The following is a 17835-nucleotide window of genomic DNA, read 5'->3' on the forward strand; positions in this document are numbered from 1 at the left end:
CTCCCGACCTTTGGGGTGTCACCTTCCATGAGTCATGCACCCTGCAGCAGAAGAGATCCTCAAGTGTCCCCCAACGATGCCACAAGTTTCTGATCAGCAGCTGAGTGTCCCAGCTCCCTATCCAGGGGCCTCCCCAGGAGACTCACTGGAAAGCAGGGTCACGCCAGCCGCCAAGTGCCTTGCAAACACATTACCCCAAACCCAAAGACAAGTACAAGGTTTCCACACGGTGAACACCAGCCCTAGTCGCTCTGCCCTCACAGCTGTATTTAGGAGCCTCTCTTTGGGCGTGAGGCGGCCAGGCACTGCGTCCAACACACATGCTTTGAGAGCCAAGGGACACTTTACAGTAGGACAAGGGTCACGTGCAAGGATAAACAGTGGCTTGTTTCTGGGCCTGTGGGCCTCTCTGCCTGCCGATGTGCAGCCCTGCCCCCAGTCTTCCCCTATCACCCCCTGGTCATTGTTCCAACATCTGGGACTTCGGACCAGAACAGAGAGGGAAAAACACTAACCTGTTTCCACAACACATTTCTCTCAACCACCCAGATCCAGCAGGGCCAAAACAACTGGCAACGCCATCAATTCATAAAGGTCAAAGTCCCAGAGACTCTCACTGATTCCAGAGCAGCATCACATGAGGGGAGTCCCTGTCCCTATCCCCGCACCAAGTGGGCACCACAGCACAGGGTCGATTCAGACAGAACCAGATGGGCAAGTCCGAGCGCTATGGTGACTGCATGGTATCAGCATGTTCTGGTCTCTCGGTCACTTTCCTCTCGAGAGCCCAGTCTGGACAGGCCTCCTGCCCAAAGAGGACCAGGTGCTGGAGGATGTCCACCTGGAAGATGTCCTTCCCGCCCCTCCCATCGATGGACTGCAGCAGCCAGCGGGGGTTGGCAAGCGCAGTCATGTACTTCTGTTGCAGGTCGGGTAGAAGGCCTTGATTCTCCAGCTCCTCCACCTAGTCGGGACCTAGGTTTTCTAGGCACAGCAAAATGCTCCCGATGACCATGAGATGTGTGCAAAGACAGGACACAGAATGAGAACAAGGTCATTCAAAGTTGCACCTGCTTGAGACTAAGACCATATCATGGAGGGAACCCGAGGTGAACTGGGTCCTCTGGCTGAGCATTTCAGACGGGCTCACCTCAGCAAAGGGAACTCACAGCGAGGCCAAGCGAGGGAGGGAGCAAAATGAAACGGAGAGGCCTGGTGCCCCATGAACCCACCAGGCCACGGGCAGCTCTCAGTCTGCCCACTGCAGGCCACAGGGACAGAGCAGGAGGGCCCCAGCAGGGGCCAGCAAACATCAGGTCCCCAAGGGATTTACCAGCAGACAGGTGTTGCTGTGGGGCCTCACCCCTGGGGAGTCAGGGGACTTGCTTAGGCCCTGCTTCAGGCAGTGTGGGTGTGGAACCCAGGCTTTGTGCTTTACTGCCTCTCATGGTCTCTGCCGGGAACACAGACACACGTGGGGAAACAGACACACAGACAAGTGCCACGTGCAGACCTGGACCCACTTCTGCCTCAAGCACAAATGGGGACTGAGGCCCAGAGTGGTGATCAGGCACCTCGGGCAGCTGGCTCCCAGCCCAGGGACCCTTGCTGTCCCTCTGAAGAAACCTCAGCCGCCACGCCCAACCTCACAAACTAGTTCAACAGAAAACAAACAAGCACAATCCGGCCAAGATCCAGGGCAGTGCTGGGGGCCATGCGGGCAGCAGGAGGCAGGGCATCACTTACCCACGATCACTCCATGACTGAACTTTACCCCGTCCCGCAGCAAGGCCTGGATCTGGGTGGGGCTCATCCCCAGCCTCTGCTCCAGCAGCTCCCGCCAGGCTGCGTCCTCCCAGTCCCGGTGTGCCACGTGGACGGCCAGGGTATAGTGCTGGTGGCCACGTAGCATGGGCTGCTATGGCATCTCTATCTCCAGGGTCTTGACACCGTTTAAGACAAAACCCGCATAGGGCCGTCAGAAGAGCAGACAGCCGAACTTCATCTCCCAGGGCTCCCAGGTCTTCATGCGGCTGCAGAAACACAAAACTACAAAGGTCAGGAGTGTGATTCAGTGGCCTGCAAGCTCACAGCCCTGGGCTGGACCTCAGCCCCATGAGCCTGAGCATCCTCCAAATCTGCTGACACAGAAAGCATGGGTCAGAGAAAGCTGGCTCTTTCCATCTATCTCCACACAGTTCACTGATGGCACGGTGGTAACCCAGAGGACCCATCCATCCCATGCAGTCTGTGGGGAGGTCAGCAAGGAGGGTGGGACAGTGGGAGAAAGGCATGAGGTGAGATCCAAGACAGAGGGCCCTGAAACCCTGAGAGCACTGAGGAGGGAGCACAAGCCCCCTGGCTTCACAGCCCAGAGACCAGGCTCTGGTCCTCTCCCAGCACAGACAGGCATTGTCCTGGGCTTGGCTTCCCCCACTCCCTGCCACCACCCCACTTTTCAGCTCTGCGGCCCCATCACTGCCAATGCTCTGCAGATCCCCCGTCTTAGCCCAGGGATGATGAGGGCAGATCTATGCTAACCAATGTGGACTCGGCCATGGGGCACCCTGGACCTCAAAAGCCCTGCCAGGTGTCTTCCCTGTAACTTTGGGAGCCATTTTCCACCCAGTCCTTCCCATACCACTGCCTCCACTGTCAGCAGATGTCCCGGGCCCTGCTCAGAGCCTAGAGAAAGAACAAAGAAGTGCAGGAACTACTGAGATGGGTGCACTCCATGTCATCACCAGGGCCTAGGATGGCACCATGTAGGGATCACAGAATTCAGACTTCAAATAATCCACTAGGTTATCGTCACCTCGTTCGACAGCTGAGGAGGCACGGAGGCATAGATATGTAGCCCATGACTGCAGGGGACTTGAACACACGCACCACCATTCTCACTTCTTTCCCTGTACCTGGAGGGGGGTGGTCCCTGCTCACTGGAGGGGGGTGGAGGCAGAGGAGCAGAGCCACGAGCCTTAACGTCAGCAGGGTCTCAGCACCTTGCAAGGGGCCTCCGTTTCCACATGGCTGTGAGGATGGGGACAAGGTCCCATGGGCACCCCGCTCAGGGCCTTCTGGACCTTTCCCTCCCGGAGCACAGCAGAGCCACAGTTCTCACAGGCCCACGAGGCCCTATGTGATCTAGCTCCTACCCTGGTGGCCTGCTCTTCTCGACCCTGGATTCACCCCCAGTAGCCACAAAGGCCATCTTTCCATCCTTTTAACATTCCAGTGTGTTCCTTCCTCAGAGCCTTTGTAGGGTGTGAGGACTCACATTGTGTACCCTCAGAGTCAGGTGCTGGAGTCCCAATCCCAAATACCTTGGCGTGACCTTACAGACAAAGGAAAGTTCTTCACAGAGCTGATGGAGGTCAAGTGAGCACAATAAGGATGGACCCTCCTCTAACAGTACAGCTGTCTCCATATAAAGGGCACATTTAAAGACAGACAGGCACACGAGGGAACTGGCGTGAAGAGGAAGGCAGAGCTCTCCAAGCCCAGACACACCCACCAAGGCCAGCAATGCCCTGGAAGAGATGGAGGAGAGATGGGAGAGACGCTCCACAGCCCTCATGAGAGCCAACGCCAGCCAACACCTCGACCTCGGCTGCCGGGCCTCCTGAACCAACATGGATCCTAGTATGAGCCACCCAGTGTGATTCGGATGTGACTGCCGGCAAATGAAGCCAGAGTGTCAGCCCTGTCTGAACATCTCTCTGCAGGGGCAAGTGGGGAGTGGGGGGATGGCTTCTCCACTCCCAGCACCTCGGGCACACTCTTCTACGTCTGCACATCTTCATGTGTCTGTATACACCTGCCAGTGTCAGGGGTCCCACAAGTTACTGATGCTTCCCTCTTGATGGAAGGGAAGGGAAAGCTCATTCTGCCAATACAGCCACTCGACATGACCACACACTCATTGAAAAACCATGCAGGAGGTGGCCCAGGCCACATGACACACACCCGAGGTGCTGACACACACCAGCAAATGGCCTCCCACAAAGGCTTCCCCTGTTTCCACTCCACCAACCACAGGCAAGGGTGTCATGGCCTCATGCACTGGCTGGCCCTGAGCATCATCATTCGGTTGAACGTTTGCCCACCTGCTGGGTGACAAAGGGTCACACTCTTCACCGGGTCTGGCTTGGTTACAAAGGACCTGGCTGGCCCCGGGGCTTGGCCATTTCTGTGTCTTCTACTGGGGTATGTGACTGGATCCCAGGCTTGCCCAGTGGCCACCATTCAGTTTCTCAGCCAACCCAATCCCTTCCTCCTGAGAGCCTCCAAATCTCACCTGTGTGGGTGGAATCCCTGAGCAAGAAGTGGCTGCAAGCACTCCTACAGCCTGAAGCAGTGGGTGCCTGCTTGATGGCCAGAGGAGAAAACATGCTTCTGCCTGCTTGACTGGGCATCTTCACCTGCACGAGGACCAGAGGAACAGGGAGAAAGTCACCAGTGACAATACAGCAATCTTGGACAACAGCTACCACGGTCTTCTCCTTGGCAGGGCCCTCAAGCCACGGGTTTCCAGGAGGGCCCAACTGATGAGAAACACATGAGCAGTTGCCCTCAGGGTGGGTTGTGCTCATCACAGCAGCTGGCCTGTCCTCATGTGGCTGGGACAGGGACCCCATGATGTCTCAGTCCATAGCACATAAGCCCATCTCCCAGGAGTGATTGTGATTTACAGCCCAGGAGACCCTGCAATACAGGAGAAAACAACTGCTTCCCTCACACTGCCACTCTGGAAGGATCCGGGGGCCGCCACAGTCAGTGGGCTGCCCTCCATGGACTGGTGGTTGGGCCCCACCAGGAGGGGAACTGGGGACAAGCAGCTGAGCCCTGCAGGGTCAAGCTTGGGTCGGGACGACTCGCAGGGGGAGGGTGGGCCTTGTGTGAGGTCATAGTCCAGGGGCAGGGTAGGAGGCTGGAGGGCAAGTCTGCTGGCATCTTCCCATGTGGCCCAGGGCATCACTGGGATGCACACGTGGAAAGAAAGCGGGCGGGGATTGTGGCCGTGGAGGGGGCCAGAAGGTCTGCCTCGGCCCCCTGGCAAGCACTCCTTGTCCCAGAGCCTGGAAACTCCTGCCTGGAGGTATCATCTGTACATGAGGCAGGCTCCGCCTTCCTGCAAGCAGAGAGAGTCACAATCGCTTTGGGATGGCTGGGCTGCGGCCACCAGGCAGGACAGTGATCTGCCACTGGGACCTAGACAGCTGACAGCACCGGCTGGCCTCAGTCGCATCGTGCCCATAAACACTGACGCCCATCATTTCCAGTGTGTATGGCTTCCCTTACTCACGTAGGCACGCAGGTACGTAGGCACGCAGGCACGCAGTTACATAGACACGCACGTAGGAACAAAGGTGCATTCCCTCACTGGCGCTGTCTGCTAGGAGACAGACTAAGATCCGCCCAGCTCTGAGGCACCTGGAAGGTCAGACAGGGAGGAGCCTCGAGACCACGGGCCTGGAGTGGGACCCGGAGGAGGACCAGGAAGTGAGCAGCCTAGTGGAAGAGAGGGGAGGAGGTGGGAGGAGCAGTGTGGGAGGAAGAGTATGGGAAAGACCGGGGTGAGGTGGAGCTTCTGGAGAAATACTTGGGGCTGGGGTGGGGCGGGGTGGAGCAGAGCTGGACTGGGAAGGAAAGGGGCTGGGGCTGGCCTGGGGTGGGGTGGGACTGGGGTGAGGCTCCTGCCTGGCTGTGGGTGGGGTGGAGCCATCAGAGGCAGGGCGTGGCTGCAAAGATGGAGCTGTTTGCCTAGGAAACCCACGGAGAGTGGGCCTGTCCAGCTTCATGGCAGAGGCCAGACTGTGCCCTTTTGAGTCCTTGCCATAGGTGTCCAGTCTGCGAGAATCGGCGAGAGTCAAAGTGACCATGACTCAGTGTCTTCAGCGACTGCATCTGAACTTCAGAGTGGACCCCAGGGGCCAGGGAAGCGGAGAGAGGCACGACCTCTGGGCATAGTTCCCCATCGCTGGGCTGAGGCTGGCTCCCCTCCAAGCCACCCTGGGACTGCTGGCCCGGTGCTGAGCAACAGTCTATCTGTTTTTTTGCAGAGGCAAAAGAAAATCCTCAATGTGTTTCCTGCTGCCCCTGGGACCTGAGATGTCTCAGAGAAAGGCAGCTTTGCCTTCAGAACTGTTTCCTGAACTCTTCCTTTCGTCTGGGAGCTCAGCTCACCCAGAGCAACCATCTGACTCTGTTCCTATCCACCGCCCTGCCTGCTGTGTCCCTGCCTCCCAAGTGCCTGATCACGGTAAATGCTCCTCTTCCTGTCCCCACTGCTACTAGCTGAACTCAGGCCTCATGGGCCGGGGTGGTGCTGTCAGCCTAGGCCCCCCACCAGCCTGGAAACCTGTCTCTCCATCTCCAGCTGGTGTTGTACACACCATTGATTCTGTGTCACACTGCATGCACATCTGTCCTCAACCCCGGATGGAAACCACAGTTGAGCCCTCTCCTGTTTAAGCCCCAACCTGACCGTGGTGCCCTGGGGGGCTTCCTGTGGTCCCAGGTCTCCTTCCTCATCGCCCAGCACTCTGGGTGACTGTGCTGGCCCTGGGCTCTGTGTAGAGCACATCCAGGACCCCACAGTTCAGCTCCTGCAGTTCCTGCCCCTAGATGGCTGGCTCCTCTTGTCCTGACAACCCTCTGTCCTCCTTCCAGGCACAACCGTAACATAAGTGTCCGTCTTGCTCTTTTCCGTCTGCCCAAGTGTCCCTTGCTCTCATCTGGTAGTTCTGGAGCGCCCTGGATCTTCCTGCTGATGCCTTTGCCCTCCTTTTCCTCCCAGGCTGTGGCTGCTGTGCATGAGTCTGGACCCCCGAGGGTCACCGAGTCCCTGGAAGGCAGGGTCGGTGTCTCACTGGTTCCCGTTAGCTGGGCGCCCACGCAACTGCTGCTTTGGGAATGTTGAGTCCGAGCAGTGCTTTCCCTTCTAACATGCAGCCTCTTCTCTCCTTGCAGAAGCCTCCCAGCCACGAGTTGAGGGACAGAGGCTGCCTCCTGGATTTGAGGCCTCAGTGCTGCAGGGACCCAAGCGATCACCACACCCAGCTCCCTCATGCTGGTGCTCTCCTCCTTGCCCCAAGAGTGGTTATCAGCTAACTCCATATACCCCAAAACGTGCTGGTAGTGGTTTCAGATCATGAGGGAGGGTCCTGTGAATGGTAGGTGAGCTGCTGCTGTTCTTCCCTCATCCTGGCTCTGAACAAGACCTTGCCCACTGAACTGGACACCTATGATGTGTGGCTGCTGATGGGGGCAGCTGTGAGGACCTAATCTGTGGCGTTTCTCTGCACCTGTCCCTTTCCAGCTGCTGGCGCCAGCTCCCCTCACGTGCCCAGATGTGCAGACCAAGCCCCGGGGAGTGCTGCCTCCCACCCCATCTGGGTCTCTGAGGCTTGGTGAGGGTTCCACTTTGCTCCTGCTCTGCATTTGCGGCAGCACTGACCTGGGAGCGCTCAATCCAGATTCTCGGTTTCCCTCGTGTCCTCCTTGGACGATGTGGTTTCCTCTCTGAAATGCCTGTTGCCCATTTTTCTGCTGAGCTGTGTGTCCTTTCTGTGCCGAGTTGTGAGCACTTCTTTTGGGCGCTCATCCCGCCCTGGTGTTTGTATTGCAGATTTGTCCTCTTCTGTTTGCAGGCTAGCAATGGACTCAGTATTGGCTTGGTGTCTCAGAGCCATAAGTGCCCCACAGGTCAGCATGTGTCCATCATGCCCTCCCAATGGGGGTCACCATCCACCCCCAGGCTTGGCACCTGGGGCGAGCAGTCCCCAAGGAGACACTGCCCTGGTGTCCAGCACTCTGCCAGTGAGAGAGGGCCCCTTCACATCCGTGTCAGTCCCTCGGTCCCTGCCTAGCTTTGGTTCTGGGTCTTGGACTCTCACATGCAGGACAAGCCCAGGGGGCAGCTGTGTAGCTCCGGGAAGTCAGCCAGACCTACTTTCCCTCTGTCCCCAGGGCAGCTCCCGTTGACCACAGCCCTTTCCATACAGGCCAGATGGAGGGGCCAGCCTGAGAACCAGACGCATTTCTGATTTCATCTCAGTTCCACTGCAGTTCTTTGAGAAGACGCGGCACACATGGGACCTGCGGACACGGGTGGCCATTCTGCTGCCACTACTTGGGGTACTGATTGCCCAGGGGATGGGGCACCACCCAGGCTGACTGGGGGAGCTTTTGTAAGCCTCTGGTGCTGCCCTGCTCGCATTCACATCACAGGCCTTTATATCACGTTTGACCCGGGGGTGTGAGGTGCTGGTTTGCACGTGTCCATCACTCCCAAGCTCTGGGGTCTGCATGTTCTTCACTGTCCTCCATCTGGGCAGGTTGGCCACGACCCAGGTGCCACACCCCCCAGCATTGGAGGGGGCTTCCAGACACCATGCTGAGGCGCACAGACCAGATCCAGCTATTTAGTTTTTGAGAACGAGGAGCAGGGAGGGCAAACTGGAGTGCACATTGCCATCCCATACCAATGGTGAGAGGACTTCAGTGAGGGGACTCTTGTACTCTGGGTGGGAGCCCCATTGGTTATCCTTTGAGTACCTGTGTGCCCACTGTGGTGACTTGGCCAAGCAGAGTGGGTGTGAGGGGTCAGGAGCAGAGGATGCCCTTGATTTGCCACCAGAGGTGAGAAGGTTCCCCAGTTCATGAGTGGGGCGTGTATCCCCCCTCTTTTTCTGTGTTTCTCTTTCACCCACTGGAGTTCACACCAAGTTTCCATTTGGCCTTACCATCTTTCCCTCACATCACATGTTCCCCCAGGTTCTGAAGGACTCCTCGACAGACATCTCGCTAAGCCCTGAACCTGGCTCTGGGGGATACTGCATTCTAGGCCTCAGGCCCTCCCAGCTCAACCAACTGACGAATCCTCGGGACTAGCCCCATGTCTCTTGACCGCTGAGCCCCTGTGCCCAGAAAGCCCAGCCCAGGGGGTCATCCCACATGGGCCACAGAGTCAGAGGTAACCATGTCTCTCACATTGCTGTCAACTTGACCCTGTGTCTGGCAACTTCCATTCCTCTGGTCGTCCCACCTGCCTGTGTGGGTTCACCATCTCAGAGCCCGAGATCCCTTTGGGCGGGCCTAGGGTTGTTCCCATGTCTGTTTGCTGTGGTGCAGTAGCGTCCTTCATCCAGGGACCTGCCCCATCCCTGTTCCTCAGTTCCAGACCTGAGAACTGGCTCAGGGGCCAAACATGGGTGAGGTATTTTGACCTGTTTACCGGGGTGGCTGCCCTTGTCCTCAGTGTCGTTTTGGACTGTACCTTGGTTGGTTGCCTACCTATCAAAGCTCTGGGAGCCCGCGTTGCATGGTCCACCTTCCCTGCTCTGTGGGTCCGGCCTCCGGGGAGGCAGCAGCCCTCATCATGGTCCCTGGCTCCTGGCCGCCTAGTGCAACCCCACGACCTCTGCTGCAGTCTCTGCTTGGTGGCCGGGCAGTAGGTGGCCAGTTCTTCCCATGCTTCCTTGTTCTCATCCTGGTAGTGCTGTGGGCACTGCCACAGATCGGGGCGGCCAGTTCCCCTGCTTCCTGGGATGGAGGGCACCTGTGAGGGAGGCCTCTGGTCCAGTTTGCTCCCTTGAGGGTGGGGGGCACCAGCTTAGAAGTTCAGAGATGTCTGGGATGTCCCAGTCTTCTGGGGCTTGCCTTCCAGTCTCCCTGGCCTTTGTGTCACTGATGCATTTTTTCCTGAGAGGACATCAGATACCAGTGGGTCAGTCCTGCCTTGGCAGAACATTCAGTGTCTTTAAGTTCAGCCACTCCTGTCGAATCCTGGGCCAATGTTTAACCCTGCCTGAAGCTTTGTCAGCTACTGGGGAGACCCTGCCCCCTCCCTTGGTTCTCACTGTTCTTCATCCTAGGCTGGTCAGCTCCCTGCAGACAGCAAAGCAAGGAAGTCACTTTCCTGTATTCCCCCCCTCCACGTTCCACACACCTAGATCTTCTCACTTGCCAGGGAATTCCTCTCCCCTTGCCAGCCCAGCACAAGTTCTAGCAGCTGGGCTGTGGCCTTGAGCCCAGGGCTGAGTACACACTGACTACCCCCAGGATGGGTCCTCATAACCCATGGGGCAGGGATGTCAACCCCCTACCAAGACCCCATCGTGCCACTTCTCCTCAGACCACTCCAGAGCCAGCCTTCTTGGGATGGGTCCTTCGTGAGGCTGTTCCCAGGGGTGGGGAGGGTAGGGAGTTGGTGCAAGAGGCTGGCTGGGGACTTAACCACCAAGGGGACAGGGAGCAGACATGACCGGGCAGGGCACCCATCACCTGCAATGTTGACCTGACAGTTCCTGCCAGCCCGTCGGGAGGTGCAGAGCACAGACAGGCATTGAGGTGTCCACAGTGGGCCCTGATGGTATGGCGTGCAGGGCGTCACGTATCCATTCACACCTGCATCACTTAGGTCTGGGGATGGGGAGGCTGGAGTGCATCTTCCAGACAGATCTGTAAAGCACAGAGCCTGAAATGAGGCAGAGGTTGGGGGGCATGAAGCCTGGGGAACCAATCCCTGAGTCACATCGAGGGGCCATGGAGGGCTTTTCAGATGGGAGGGCCGTCTGTGCTGGGTCTTGTAGTGAAGAGGGTCTCCTTGGCAGGGAAATGGAGGAAGGGCACCCAGAAGGGTCAGACCCATGGAGGGAACTGAGCCCAGGTGTGTAGCTGAAGCAAGTGAGCTTGTGGAGGGCCCCCAGCCTGACACTATCGGTATAGGTTCCCTGAGGGATTTTCGGCAAAGGATTTCTAAAGCCTTTGATGCGCTGTGAAGTTTCATCCACTGACTGCAGAGGCAAGGCTGCGTGCAGGCATGTGCAGCAGCCAGGTAGGCTGGGCAGGCTCTGGTCCTCCACAGAGGTGGTGTGGGAGGAAGCAGACACTCTGCTCTGCCATCTCAAAGCTGGATTGGTCCCCAGCACCACCAGTGCTGGAGCGTGAGTCTCAGCAAATCACTCCCTCTCTGAGTCTCCGTTTCTTTATCTGAACGGTGAACACGGTGTGAAATGTCCCCATTAGGAATAGTCGTATTTGCCAGTGTATCTGATGAGAGTGAGGCAGTCTGGGATGATTCACATAAAAGCAGTCTGTAAACCAGAAAGCACCTACTCTGAATAGTAGTTGAAGAGGCATCTCTTGCCAAGAGAGGTTTCCCCAGAATGAGTGGGAATGCAGTCATGTACCTTGAAGCCTGCAGCTGGGAGACAGGGAGACAGTGAAGAGCCTCCAATTAGGAAAAAAGGAGAACATGGACACCACTGGCCCCCAGTGCCAAAGATTCTATAGGATGTGGCCTGGGTTGGGACTTGAGGGCCATCGGCAGATTTTGAGCAAAGATGTACATAGTGGCACCTGGGACAGAAGGCAGTGTGAGCTGAGTCAAACTGCCAGGCTTTGTGAACTGGGAACTGTAGCAGGACCAGGAATCCATGAAGCTGGGGGCCTCTTCCCTGAACTGTGCAGGAGACAGCATCTGACCACTGCCTCAGGTCCATTATCTGCTTTCCACCACTCCATCACCCAGAACACTTCAGCAGCCAAGTGTTTTCACCAGCTTGACCTAAGCACTTTTGGTAGTAAAACCAAAAATGGATGATACCAAGAAGCTATTTATAGTATCCCGAATTTTCCCTACGTAGCTCACTTGGTATTAACAGTCACATGGTTCACTGCAGCCACGTCAGTGTGTTTGCCAGCCCCTGCCTGGGTGTTGATGATCTCTGTGTCCCCGTCAATGATTTCTAAATCCATAAACTCTTGTGGCCCCCAAGACTTTTTGGCAAAGCATTGGGAACAAGTGATCCTAGCCCCAATAAGACCCAACACTTTCAGAGGACTGACAGAGGCCCAGGGGTACTGGATGTGTTACCTTCCTCCAGCCTTCTGCCTAGAGGGATGCCCTTCCTGGGACAGGCAGGACCAAGGGCCAGCCCCAGGTCAACCTAGATAACTACACACCCCACCATCTGCCAAACAGCCTTAGTATGTGGTATCTTTTGGTACCAACCATGGTCTTCTGTGGTAGAATGGGAGGACCTAGAGCAAAAGAGAAGAAGGACCCTTGGCAAGCACGTGTAGTCACTAGTTGGTAATGCTGAAAACCTGTCCATTGTCTTGTTTCAGGAATCCGGAGCCCTCTGTGGTCTCCCAGTACAGCCCCAGAAAACCTGGGTCCATGCACACAATTTTGGGGTGTTAACGTGATTCAGGAGTCTCTGGTTTTGAGATACAAGCGATGACACCGGAAGCTCAGGAGCATTAGGCTCACCTGGTTGACTTGCTTTCATAGCACACTTTTCAAGTGTCGATAGGAAATGCATGTAGAGGAGGTGAGCGGAAAGGGCACTGTGCTGCTGCTGGTGCTACTTGCCCTGCTGGGCTGCCTTCTCTGTCTCGGGGAAACCTGAGTGTTACCTTTGGACAAGATGGAAAGCTGCCTTTAGGGAGTGGCACCTGGGCCTCACTTGCTCCATGCTTGGTAACTAATCATTTTCTTAAGATTAACCTGGACCCTAAATTGCAAAGGCCAGGTTTTTCCTGAGCAAAAGTGTGGTTTCCGGTTAGCCCATGATCTGGAAGCTGCCTCTTGCTTGCCCACCCCAACCGGCTTCTGTGCCCCAGTGACCCTCCAGGTACCCGGGTTATCCATGAGGGTGTGTGGCCATCAGCTACACAGTGCAGGGCTGAGCAGCCCAGATCAGTGTCCTTGCCTGGGTTTGTCCTTGGCATTGTGGCATCATGGCTCAGGGGCCAGGGTTTTAGATCTTGAGCCAGTGATGACCCTTTTCCAGCCTCAGTTTTCACATCTGTATGCTGGGTGTAGTAGCAGTGCACAGTCACTAGGACACCAGGGAGGGTTCCATGTGTTGAAAGGCTGGGATAGATTTGGTGCACAAAGATGTTATGGGGAAGGGGACCAGGAAAATTATGCTGGGGTCTTTCATCTGCTTTTGGGACCTACCTTTGGCTGCAAGGGCAGAAAAGTGTGCTCCATGCCACCTGGTTGCCAGCCTGCTATCATGTCCCTCTGGGGATCTGGGCAGTGTTTTTGAGCAGCTTGCTGTTGGCATAGCAACATTGCCAGAAGAAATATCGATTACCTCAGATATGCAGATGACACAACCATTGTGACAGGAAGCAAAGAGGAGCTGAGGAGCATCTTGGTGAAAGTGAAAGAGGGGGATGAAAAAGTTGGCTAAAGACTCAACATTCAAAAAATTAAGATCTTGGCATCTGGTCCCATCACTTCACAGCAAATAGATGGGGAAACAATGGAAACAGTGAGATATTTTATTTTCTTGGACTCCAAAATCACTGCAGATGGTGAGTGCAGCCATGAAATGAAAAGACACTTGCTCCTCAGAAGAAAAGCTATGACCAACTTAAACTACATAGTAAAAAGCAGAGATATTACTTTGCTGACATAGATCTGTCTAGTCAAAGTTATGATTTTGCCATAAAGAAGGCTGAAGGCCAAAGAACTGATGCTTTTGAATTGTAGTGTTGGAGAAGACTCTTGAGAGTCCCTTGGACTCCAAGGAGATCCAACCAGTCAATCCTAAAAGAAATCAGTTCCAAACATTCATTGTAAGGACTGATGTTGAAGCTGAAACTCCAGTACTCTGGAACCTGATGCAAAGAACTGACTCACTGGGGGAAAAAAAAACCCTGATGATGGGAAAGAGTGAATGCAGGAGGAGATGGGGGTGACAGAGGATGAGCTGCTTGGATGGCATCACCGACTCGATGGACATGAGTTTGACCAAGCCCTGGGAGTTGGTGATGGATGGGGAAGCCTGGCGTTCTGCAGTCCATGGGGTCACAAAGAATTGGACACGACTGAGCAACTGAACTCAACTGATGGGCCCAGATGCTATGCTAAGCAAATCACACATACTGAGTGGTCGCTATAGATTTGAGTATACCATTACACCCACTTAACAGTTGAGGAAGCCAAGATAACAGGTAGTAAAATCGTAGCAAGATTTGAGCAAAGAACCTGTTGACCTTTTTAGTCCTCTGACTCACCATGAGACTCAGCCAAGTGACAGTGTCCCTGCTGCTCCAGGGCTCTGGCAGATAGGTTGAAGAAGTGGGTCAGTGGGGGGAAACCACAGGGAGTGAGGGGGCTAGAACACACAGAGAGAGCATGATCTAGCCCAGGAGGAGTTGCCACTCACAATAGGCAGGTGTGCAGGCCAGGTGCCAGGTCTTTTGATTAGCCCAGAATGGCCAAAAAACCTGAAGTTCAGTAAGAGATCTGGTTTTTGAATGTTGGCTTCCTAATTTTATAAAGACACTCTCCATACCAACCGACTACACCTGCCACTCACACAGAGCCTACAGGTGGCCCTCTCCTTCCTCCACTGCACTGGCTCCACACAGTGTGCCCCTTGCCAGGGGTTTGCTCTCAGACATTGATCTTCTGTCTGAAAGTGCTCCCACCTGGGCTCAAACTGTCTGCTCAGCTTCAGGAACTTATGCTGTTAAAGAGTGGAGAAAGATTTGGGGAACCCGCCTGCTTTCATGTCTCTTGTGGTTTACTCAGCTCAGTTCGGACTGTACCTCCAAGCTTTCCCACATCCTCTCTGTAGGGATCAGTGTCCTCTTGGCCAAAGTTCCCCCAAGGCTTTGCACCGCATCTGGCTGTATCCTTTCTTTCTTTTAGCTGGTCATTTTCTCCTCTCTCCCAGTTACACAGTCAACCTCTTGGGGCAAATCCAGTTCAATCCAGTTCAGTTCAGCTCAGTGACTCAGTTGTGTCTGACTCTTTGCAACCCCATGGACCACAGCATGCCAGGCCTCCCTGTCCATCACCAACTACCTCAGTTTACCCAAAATCACGTCCATTGAGTCGATGATGCCATCCAACCATCTCATGCTCTGTCTTCCCCTTCTCCTCCTGCCTTCAATCTTTCCCAGCATCAGGGCCTTTTCAAATGAGTCAACCCTTCACATCAGGTGGCCAAAGTACTGGAGTTTCAGCTTCAACATCAGTCCTTCCAATGAACACCCAGGACTGATCTCCTTTAGGGTGAACTGGTTGGATCTCCTTGCAGTCTAAGGGACTCTCAAGAGTCTTCTCCCACACCACAGTTCAAAAGCATCAATTCTTCGATGCTCCACTTTCTTTATGGTCCAACTCTACATCCAAACATGACTAATGGAAAAACCATAGCCTTAACTAGATGGACCTTTGTTGGTAAAGTAGTGTCTCTGATTCTTACTATGCTGTCTAGGATGGTCAAGACTTCCAAGAAGTAAGTGTCTTTTAATTTCATGGCTGCAGTCACCATCTGCAGTGACTTTGGAGCCTTAAAAAAAAGTCAGCCACTGTTTCCACTGTTTCCCCATCTATTTGCCATGAAGTGATAGAAGCAGATGCCATGATCTTAGTTTTCTGAATGTTGAGCTGTAAGCCAACTTTTTCACTCTCCTCTTTCACTGTCATCAAGAGGCTGTTTAGTTCTTCTTCACTTTCTGCTGTAAGGGTGGTGTCATCTGCGTATTTGAGGTTATTGATATTTCTTCCAGCCATCTTGATTCCAGTTTGTGCTTCATCCTGCCCAGTGTTTCTCATGATGTACTCTGCATATAAGTTAAATAAGCAGAGTGACAATATGCAGCCTTGACATACTCCTCTTCCTATTTGGGATCAGTCTGTTGTTCCATGTCCAGTTCTAACTGTTGCTTCCTGACCTGCATACAGGCTTCTCAAGAGGCAGGTCAGGTGGTCTGGTATTCCCATCTCTTTCAGAATTTTCCACAGTATATTGTGAGCCATACAGTCAAAGGCTTTGGCATAGCCAAGAAAGCAGAAATAGATGTTTCTTTGGAACTCTCTTGCTTTTTCAATGATCCAGTGGATGGTGGCAATTTGATCTCTGGTTCCCCTGCCTTTTCTAACCAGCTTGAACATCTGGAAGTTCACAGTTCACATATTGCTGAAGCCTGGCTTTTGAGCATTACTTTACTAGCGTGTGAAATGAGTGTAGTTGTGCAGTAGTTTGAGCATTCTTTGGCATTGTCGTTTTGGGACAAGTCCAAAGTCTTACTAATTACCTCACTCTTCCCATCTTTCCCCAAGTCTGATCTCAGTACTTAATAGGTTTACCTTTCTAATGCTTGCTGAATTAAATATTAAAAATTGCAGTACAGATGAGGCTTGCCTTCATATTCTTATTAATGACAAGGCACGTTCTGTTGTTTCAATAAAGAACTAAAAATACAGCTATGTTGCCTCTTTAAGCCTGCTTTCCCATCTATTAAGTATTATCAAACCTATAGGAATCACCTAATAGGTCTAGATTGCATAGCACAGCGCCTGATGCATAGATTGAACTCAGAAGAGGTCCATTCAACTTGTTGCGACAGCTTTTATGATTTAATACAATCGTTGTTTAGACTCTTTTCCATCTCATGAACTGTAGCAGTCCAGACTTCCCTGTCCTTCACCATCTACCGGAGCTTGCTCAAACTCATGTCCATTGAGTTGATGTTGCCATCCAACTGTCTCATCCACTGTTTCCCTTTCTCTTCTTACTGTCAGTTTTGCCCAGCAACAGGGTCTTTTGCAGTGAGTCAACTGTTGGCATCAGGTGGCCAGAGTATTGGATCTTCAGCTTCAGCATCAGTCCTTCCTATGAATATTCAGGGTTGCTTTCTTTAGGATTGAGTGGTTTGATCTCCTTGCAGTCCAAGGGTCTCTCAAGAGTCTTCTCCAACACCACAGTTCAAACGCATCAATTCTTTGGCACCCAGCCTTTTTCTGGTCAAACTGTCACATCCACACATGACTACTGGAAAAAGCATAGCTTTGACTAGACAGACCTTTGTCAGTCAAGTAATGTCTCTGCTTTTTACTGTGCTTTCTAGGTTGGTCATAGCTTTTCTTCCAAGGAGGAAGTGTCTTTTGGTTTCATGGCTGCACTCACCATCTGTGGTGATTTTGGAGCCCAAGAAAATAAAGTATGTCACTGTTTCCATTGTTTTCCCATCTATTCACCATGAAATTATAGGACTGGATGCCATTAGGTTCATTTTTTGAATGTTGAGTTTCAAGCCTGCTTTTTCATTCTCCTCTTTCACTTTTATCAAGAGGCTCTTTAGTTCCTCTTTCCTCTACCATAAGGGTCATGTCAGCTGCATATCTGAGGTTATTGATATTTCTCCTGGCAATCTTGATCACAGCTCAGGCTTCATCCAGCCCAGAATTTCACATGATGTACTCTGCATAGAAGTTAAATGTGTGACAATATACAGCCTTGATATACTCTTTTCCCAATTTTGAACCAGTCCACTCTTCCATGTTGAGTTCTAACTCTTCCTTCCTGACCTGCCTACAGGTTTCTCAGGAGGAAAACAAGGTGGTCTCGTTTTGCCATCTCTTTAAGAATTTTCCACCGTTTGTTGTGATCCACACAGTCAAAGTCTTTACAACGTGGTCAATGAAGCAGACATAAATGTTTTTCTGGAGTTCTCTTGCTTTTTCTATGATCCAATAGAAGTTTGCCATTTGACCTCTTGTTCTTCTGCCTTTTCTAAATCCAACCTGTACACCTGGAATTTCTTGGTTAACATACTGTTGAAGCCTAGCTTGAAGGATTTTAAGCATTTTGAGCATTAACTTGCTAGCATGTGACATGAGCACAATTGTGCAGTAGTTTTAACATTCTTTGGCATTTCCCTTCTTTGGGAATGGAAAGAAAACTGTCCTTTTGCAGTCCTGTAGCCACTGCTGAGTATTCCAAGTTGGCTGGCTTATTGAGTGCAGCACTTTAACAGCATCACATTTTAAGATTTAAATAACTCAGCTGAAATTCC

At 53.2% G+C, this 17835-nt stretch overlaps 1 pseudogene; it reads right to left on the reverse strand.

The window, feature by feature from the left end:
- Positions 1-727: 727 nt before the first annotated feature.
- On the reverse strand, positions 728-2005 carry LOC136154609 (protein EOLA1-like; annotated as a pseudogene).
- Positions 2006-17835: the final 15830 nt, after the last annotated feature.

Source organism: Muntiacus reevesi, chromosome X, assembly GCF_963930625.1.
Source record: "Muntiacus reevesi chromosome X, mMunRee1.1, whole genome shotgun sequence".
Taxonomy (NCBI): domain Eukaryota; kingdom Metazoa; phylum Chordata; class Mammalia; order Artiodactyla; family Cervidae; genus Muntiacus; species Muntiacus reevesi.